The sequence below is a fragment of the Arachis hypogaea genome, chromosome 14 (genome assembly GCF_003086295.3).
Source record: "Arachis hypogaea cultivar Tifrunner chromosome 14, arahy.Tifrunner.gnm2.J5K5, whole genome shotgun sequence".
NCBI classification, from domain to species: domain Eukaryota; kingdom Viridiplantae; phylum Streptophyta; class Magnoliopsida; order Fabales; family Fabaceae; genus Arachis; species Arachis hypogaea.
This window is the reverse complement of record NC_092049.1, coordinates 105,335,258-105,343,467: the sequence shown is the minus strand read 5'-3', so window position 1 is coordinate 105,343,467 and position 8,210 is coordinate 105,335,258. Positions and strand designations below refer to the sequence as shown.

Below are 8,210 nucleotides of genomic sequence, written 5' to 3'. Positions count from 1 at the left end.
TATGTATCACCTTTTTTTCTCATTTTATATTTTAGATTAGTAATGTAATTATTAAAAAAATATATTTAAAAAAAATATTAAAACATCACTATTTAAAAAAAAAGGAAAGATACGTCAAAAAAAAAAACAAAAAATTAAAACATCCCTATTAAAAAAAAAATAATGAAGCTGTGATTGAGGAATATATATATATATATGGATATAAAAATAAAAAATTATTACACGATTGTTGATAAAAAATAATCATATATATAAAATGAAATAATTATAACAAAAAAATAATTAATATATGTGATTTAAATATTTTTAATAACCGATAATATGGAGTTTAATAAAATATAGTTCATATATTTTTTATTTATGTATATGTATATAATTATTTATATATATATATATATATACTATATGTAGTCTTTAGTAGTACAAAAAATAATTATAAGAATTAGTTATTGATATTGATATTAATCACAATTGATTATTGATACCCTAATTTTTTTTAAATATATTTTACCTTTTTAAAATATAATGCATGTATCGTGTAGACCTTATTATTATTATTATTATTATTATTATTATTATTATTAAATAGGTCACTATTAATGACATATATATATAATAATAAGGTCATTAATAGTGACCTATTCATCATGATCTTCAAGTTGTTCTTGATAAACCTTCTTGATTGATCTTCATGTTTTCTTGTTTTGTGTTGTATGGTGTTTTTCATATGCATTCTTGAATTCTTAGTGCCTAAGCATTAAAGATTTCTAAGTTTGATGTCTTGCATGTTTTCTTTGCATCAAAAATTTTTCAAAAATATGTTCTTGATGTTCATTATGACATTCAAAGTGTTCTTGGTGTTCATCTTGACATTCATAGCATTCTTGCATGCATTCATTGTTTTGATCTAAAATCTCCATGCATTGAGCATTTTTAGTGTTTTTCTCTCTCATCATTAAAAATTCAAAAAATCAAAAAAATATCTTTCCCTTTTTCCTCTCATAAAATTAGAAAATTTGAGTTGACTTTTTCAAAAATTTTTAAAATCTAGTTGTTTTCTATGAGTCAAATCAAATTTTCAATTTTCAAATTCTATCTTTTTCAAAATCTTTTTCAAAAATTAAATATTTTTCATTTTTTTTAGTAATTTTCGAAAATTTTAAAAATATTTTTCAAAAATCTTTTTCTTATCTTTATCACATAATTTTCGAAAATAACATCACCAATTAATGTTTTGATTCAAAAATTTCAAGTTTGTTACTTGCTTGTTAAGAAAGATTCAAACTTTAAGTTATAGAATCATATCTTGTGATTTCTTGTGAATCAAGTCATTAATTGTGATTTTAAAAATCAAATCTTTTTCAAAAACTAATTCCAATCATATCTTTTCAAAAATATCTTCTTATCTTATCTTTTTCAAAAATTTGATTTTAAAATATCTTTTCTAACTTCTTATCTTCTTATCTTTTCAAAATTGATTTTCAAATTTGTTTCAACTAACTAACTAACTTTCTCTCTCTAATTTTCGAAAATATCTTCCCTCTTTTTCAAAATTTCTTTTTAATTAACTATTATTTTAATTTTTGATTTTAATTTTCGAAAAATTACTAACCTTTTTCAAAAACTCTTTTCGAAAATCACTAACTCTTTTTCAAAAAATTATTTTCGAAAATCCTCTCTCTCTCTCATCTCCTTCTATTCATTTATTCATCTACTAACACTTCTCTTCATCCCACATCTCTGCTCTCCTCACCCTTGTGTTTCTTTCTTTACATCACATTCTTTTCTTCTTCTCTTCTTCTACTCACATAAGGGAACCTCTATACTTAGGTAAAAAGGATCCCTATTATTATTATTTTTCTGTCCCTCTTTTTCATATGAGTAGGAGCAAAGACAAGAATATTCTTATTGAAGCAGATCCAGAACCTGAAAGGACTCTGAAGAGGAAACTAAGAGAAGCTAAATTACAACAATCCAGCAAGCACCTTTCAGAAATTTTCGAACAGGAAGAGGAGATTGCAGCCGAAAATAATAATAATGCAAGGAGGATGCTTGGTGACTTTACTGCACCTAATTCTAATTTACATGGAAGAAGCATCTCCATCCCTACCATTGGAGCAAACAATTTTGAGCTGAAACCTCAGCTAGTTTCTCTGATGCAGCAGAACTGCAAGTTTCATGGACTTCCATCTGAAGATCCTTTTCAGTTTTTAACTGAATTCTTGTAGATATGTGATACTGTTAAGACTAATGGAATAGATCCTGAAGTCTACAGGCTCATGCTTTTCCCTTTTGCTGTAAGAGACAGAGCTAGAGTATGGTTGGACTCTTAACCTAAGGATAGCCTGAACTCTTGGAATAAGCTGGTCAAAGCTTTCTTAGCCAAGTTCTTTCCTCCTCAAAAGCTGAGTAAGCTTAGAGTGGATGTTCAGACCTTCAGACAGAAAGAAGGTGAATCCCTCTATGAAGCTTGGGAGAGATACAAAGAACTGACCAAAAAGTGTCCTTCTGACATGCTTTCAGAATGGACCATCCTGGATATATTCTATGATGGTCTGTCTGAATTAGCTAAGATGTCATTGGATACTTCTGCAGGTGGATCCATTCACCTAAAGAAAACGCCTGCAGAAGCTCAAGAACTCATTAACATGGTTGCTAACAACCAGTTCATGTACACTTCTGAAAGGAATCCTGTGAGTAATGGGACGCCTATGAAGAAGGGAGTTCTTGAAATTGATACTCTGAATGCCATATTGGCTCAGAATAAAACATTGACTCGGCAAGCCAATATGATTTCTCAGAGTCTGAATGGAATGCAAGCTGCATCCAACAGTACTCAAGAGGCGCCTTCTGAAGAAGAGGCCTATGATCCTGAGAACCCTGCAATAGCAGAGGTGAATTATTTAGGTGAACCTTATGGAAACACCTATAACTCATCATGGAGAAATCATCCAAATTTCTCATGGAAGGACCAACAAAAGCCTCAACAAGGCTTTAATAATGGTGGAAGAAACGGGTTTAACAATAATAAACCTTTTCCATCATCTACTCAGCAACAGACAGAGAACTCTGAACAAAATACCTCTAATTTAGCAAACTTAGTCTCTGATCTATCTAAGGCCACTGTGAGTTTCATGAATGAAACAAGGTTCTCCATTAGAAATTTAGAAGCACAAGTAGGCCAGCTGAGTAAAAGGATCACTGAAATCCCTCCTATTACTCTCCCAAGCAATATAGAAGAGAATCCAAAAGGAGAGTGCAAGGCCATTGAATTGATCACCATGGCCGAACCTGTAAGGGAAGGAGAGGACGTGAATCCCAAGGAGGAAGACCTCCTGGGACGTCCAGTGATCAATGAGGAGGTTCCCTCTGAGGAACCAAAGGAATCTGAGGCTCATCTAGAGACCATAGAGATTCCATTAAACCTCCTTATGCCCTTCATGAGCTCTGATGAGTATTCTTCTTCTGAAGAGAATGAGGATATTACTGAAGAGCAAGTTGCCAAGTTCCTTGGTGCAATCATGAAGCTAAATGCCAATTTATTTGGTAATGAGACTTGGGGAGATGAATTTCCCCTGTTCACCAATGAACTAAATGCATTGGATCAACTGAGATTGCCTCAGAAGAAACAGGATCCTGGAAAGTTCCTAATACCTTGCACCATAGGCACCATGACCTTTGAGAAGGCTCTATGTGACCTTGGGTCAGGAATAAACCTCATGCCCCTCTCTGTAATGGAGAAACTGGGAATCTTCGAGGTACAAGCTGCTAATATCTCACTAGAGATGGCAGACAATTCCAGAAAACAGGCTTATGGACGAGTAGAGGACGTGTTAGTAAAGGTTGAAGGCCTTTACATCCCTGCTGATTTCATAATCTTGGATACTGGAAAGGAAGAGGATGAATCCATCATCCTAGGAAGACCCTTCCTAGCCACAGCAAGAGCTGTGATTGATGTGGATAGAGGAGAATTGATCCTTCAATTAAATGAGGACAACCTTGTGTTTACAACTCAAGGATCTCTCTCTGCATCCATGGAGAGGAAGCATAAAAAGCTTCTCTCAAAGCAGAGTCAACCAAAGCCCCCACAGTCAAACTCTAAGTTTGGTGTTGGGAGGCCACAACCAAACTCTAAGTTTGGTGTCAAACCCCCATATCCAAACTCTGAGTTTGGTGTTGGGAGGTCTCAACAAAGCTCTGCACATCTGTGAGGCTCCATGAGAGCCCACTGTCAAGCTATTGACATTAAAGAAGCACTTGTTGGGAGGCAACCCAATTTTTATCTAAGTTTTATTTTCATGGTTTTTCATGTTTTATTAGGTACATGATCATGTGGAGTCACAAAATAAATATAAAAATTGAAAACGGAATCAAAAACAGCAAAAGAAAAATCACACCCTGGGGGAAGACCTTACTGGCGTTTAAACGCCAGTAAGAAGCATCTTTTGGGCGTTCAACGCCAGAACAGAGCATGGTTCTGGCGCTGAATGCCAGAAATGGGCAGCATATGGGCGTTTGAATGCCAGAATTGCACCCTGGAGAAAAGCTGGCACTGAACGCCCAGAACAAGCATGGTTCTGGCGTTCAACGCCAGAAATGGGCAACAAATGGGCGTTCAACGCCCAGAACAAGCACCAATCTGGCGCTGAACGCCCAGAGTTGTGTGCAAGGGCATTTTGCATGCCTAATTGGGTGCAAGGTTGTAAATCCTTGAACACCTCAGGATCTGTGGACCCCACAGGATCACCTCAGGATCTGTAGACCCCACAGGATCCCCACCTACCTCCACTCACTTCTTCTCACCCCTCTTCTCCATATTTTCTTCTTCTTCTCCATCTATTCTTTCTTTTCTTGCTCGAGGGCGAGCAATATTCTAAGTTTGGTGTGATAAAAGCATAAGCTTTTTGTTTTTCCATTACCATTGATGGCACCCAAGACCGGAGAATCCTCTAGAAAAGGGAAAGGGAAGACAAAAGCTTCCACCTCCGAGTCATGGGAGATGGAAAGGTTCATCTCCAAAGCCCATCAAGACCACTTCTATGATGTTGTGGCCAAGAAGAAGGTGATCCCTGAGGTCCCTTTCAAACTCAAAAGAAATGAGTATCCGGAGATCCGACATGAAATCCAAAGAAGAGGTTGGAAAGTTCTAACAAACCCCATCCAACAAGTCGGCATCCTAATGGTTCAAGAGTTCTATGCCAATGCATGGATCACTAGGAACCATGATCAAAGTAAGAACCCAAACCCAAAAAATTATATTACAATGGTTCGGGGGAAATACTTAGATTTTAGTCCGGAGAATGTAAGGTTGGCGTTTAACTTGCCTATGATGCAAGGAGATGCACGCCCCTACACTAGAAGGGTCAACTTTAATCAAAGGTTGGACCAAGTCCTCATGGACATATGTGTGGAAGGAACTCAATGGAAGATTGACTCCAAAGGCAAGCCGGTTCAATTAAGAAGACTGGACCTCAAGCCTGTGGCTAGAAGATGGTTGGAGTTCATCCAATGCTCCATCATCCCCACTAGCAACCGATCTGAAGTTACTGTGGATCGGGCCATCATGATCCATAGCATCATGATTGGAGAGGAAGTAGAAGTTCATGAAGTCATATCCCTTGAACTCTACAAAATAGCCGAAAAGCCATCTCTTGGGGCAAGGCTAGCTTTTCCTCATCTTATTTGCCATCTATGTTACTCAGCTGGAGCTTTCATAGAAGGAGACATTCCCATTGAGGAAGAGAAGCCCATCACTAAGAAAAGGATGGAGCAAGCAAGAGAGCCCATTTATGGAGCTCAAGAGACGCATGAAGCTCATCACCATGAGATCCCGAAGATGCCTCAAATGCATTTTCCTCCACAAAACTATTGGGAGCAAATCAACACCTCCCTAGGAGAATTAAGTTCCAACATGGGACAATTAAGGGTGGAACATCAAGAACACTCCATCATCCTTCATGAAATAAGAGAAGATCAAAAGGCAATGAGGGAGGAACAACAAAGACAAGGAAGAGACATAGAAGAGCTCAAGGACATCATTGGTTCCTCAAGAAGGAAACGCCACCATCACTAAGGTGGACTCATTCCTTGTTCTTACTTTCTCTGTTTTTCGTTTTCTATATGCTAAGTGCTTATCTATGTTTGTGTCTTATTACATAATCATTAGTATTTAGTGACTTTGTCTTAAAGTTATGAACGTCCTACGAATCCATCACCTCTCTTAAATGAAAAATATTTTAATTCAAAAGAATAAGAAGTACATGAGTTCGAATTTATCCTTGAACTTAGTTTAATTATATTGATGTGGTGACAATGCTTCTTGTTTTCTGAATGAATGCTTGAACAGTGCATATGTCTTTTGAAGTTGTTGTTTAAGAATGTTAAATATGTTGGCTCTTGAAAGAATGATGACAAGGAGACATGTTATTTGATAATCTGAAAAATCATAAAAATGATTCTTGAAGCAAGAAAAAGCAGCAAAGAACAAAGCTTGCAAAAAAAATAGCAAAAAAAAAAAAGAAAAAGCAAGCAGAAAAAGCCAAGGCTCTTAAAACCAAGAGGCAAGAGCAAAAAGCCAATAGCCCTTAAAACCAAAAGGCAAGGGTAATAAAAAGGATCCCAAGGCTTTGAGCATCAGTGGATAGGAGGGCCTAAAGGAATAAATTCCTGGCTTAAGCGGCTAAACCAAGCTATTCCTAACCATGTGCTTGTGGCGTGTAGGTGTCAAGTGAAAACTTGAGACTGAGCGGTTAAAGTCATGGTCTAAAGCAAAAAAAGAGTGTGCTTAAGAACCCTAGACACCTCTAATTGGGGACTTTAGCAAAGCTGAGTCACAATCTGAAAAGGTTCACCCAATTATGTGTCTGTGGCATTTATGTATCCGGTGGTAATACTGGAAAACAAAGTGCTTAGGGCCACGGCCAAGACTCATGAAATAGCTGTGTTCAAGAATCATCATACTGAACTAGGAGAATCAATAACACTATCTGAACTCTGAGTTCCTATAGATGCCAATCATTCTGGACTTTAATGGATAAAGTGAGATGCCAAAACTATTCAAGAGGCAAAAAGCTATAAGTCCCGCTCATCTGATTAGAGCTATGCTTCATTGATAGTTTGGTATTTATAGTATATTCTCTTCTTTTTATCCTATTTGATTTTCAGTTGCTTGGGGACAAGCATCAATTTAAGTTTGGTGTTATGATGAGCGGATAATTTATACGCTTTTTGGCATTGTTTTTAGTATGTTTTTAGTAGAATCTAGTTACTTTTAGGGATATTTTCATTAGTTTTTATGTTAAATTCACATTTTTGGACTTTACTATGAGTTTGTGTGTTTTTCTGTGATTTCAGGTATTTTCTGGCTGAAATTGAGGGACTTAAGTAAAAATCAGATTCAGAGGTTGAAGAAGGACTGCTGATGCTGTTGGATTCTGACCTCCCTACACTCAAAGTGGATTTTCTGGAGCTACAGAACTCAAAATGGCGTGCTTCCAATTGCGTTGGAAAGTATACATCCAGAGCTTTCCAGAAATATATAATAGTCCATACTTTGGCTGAGTTTAGATGACGTAAAAGGGCGTTGAACTCCAGTTCTACGCTGCTATCTGGAGTTAAAAGCCAGAAACATGTCACAAGCCAGAGTTGAACGCCAGAAAAGGATCCAAAACTGGCGTTCAACTCCAAGAAGGACCTCTACACGTGCAACACTCAAGCTCAGCCCAAGCACACACCAAGTGGGCCCCAGAAGTGGTTTTATGTATCAATTACTTACTTATGTAAACCCTAGTGACTAGTTTATTATAAATAGAACTTTTTATCATTGTATTCGCAGTCTTGGTTACTCCGGTTCCCCTCTGGGGCCGAGACCAATGAACTCCATTATCACTTATGTATTTTTAACGGTAGAGTTTCTACACTCCATAGATTAAGGTGTGGAGCTCTGCTGTTCCTCAAAGATTAATGCAAAGTACTACTGTTTTTCTATTCAACTCATCTTATTTCGCTTCTAAGATATTCATTCGCACTTCAACCTGAATGTGATGAACGTGACAATCATCATCATTCCCTATGAACGCGTGCCTAACAACCACTTCCGTTCTACCTTAGATTGAATGAGTATCTCTTAGATCTCTTAATCAGAATCTTCGTGGTATAAGCTAGATTGATGGCGGCATTCATAAGAGTCCGAAAAGTCTAAACCTTGTCTG

The 8,210-nt window shown here is 36.7% G+C and overlaps 1 non-coding gene across 1 annotated transcript; it reads right to left on the bottom strand.

The window, feature by feature from the left end:
• Positions 1-2,411: 2,411 nt before the first annotated feature.
• Positions 2,412-2,519, bottom strand: LOC112746669 (small nucleolar RNA R71). The gene has a single exon (XR_003174540.1). It is a non-coding gene; the product is annotated as a small nucleolar RNA R71 (small nucleolar RNA).
• Between the last annotated feature and the right edge of the window lie 5,691 nt (positions 2,520-8,210).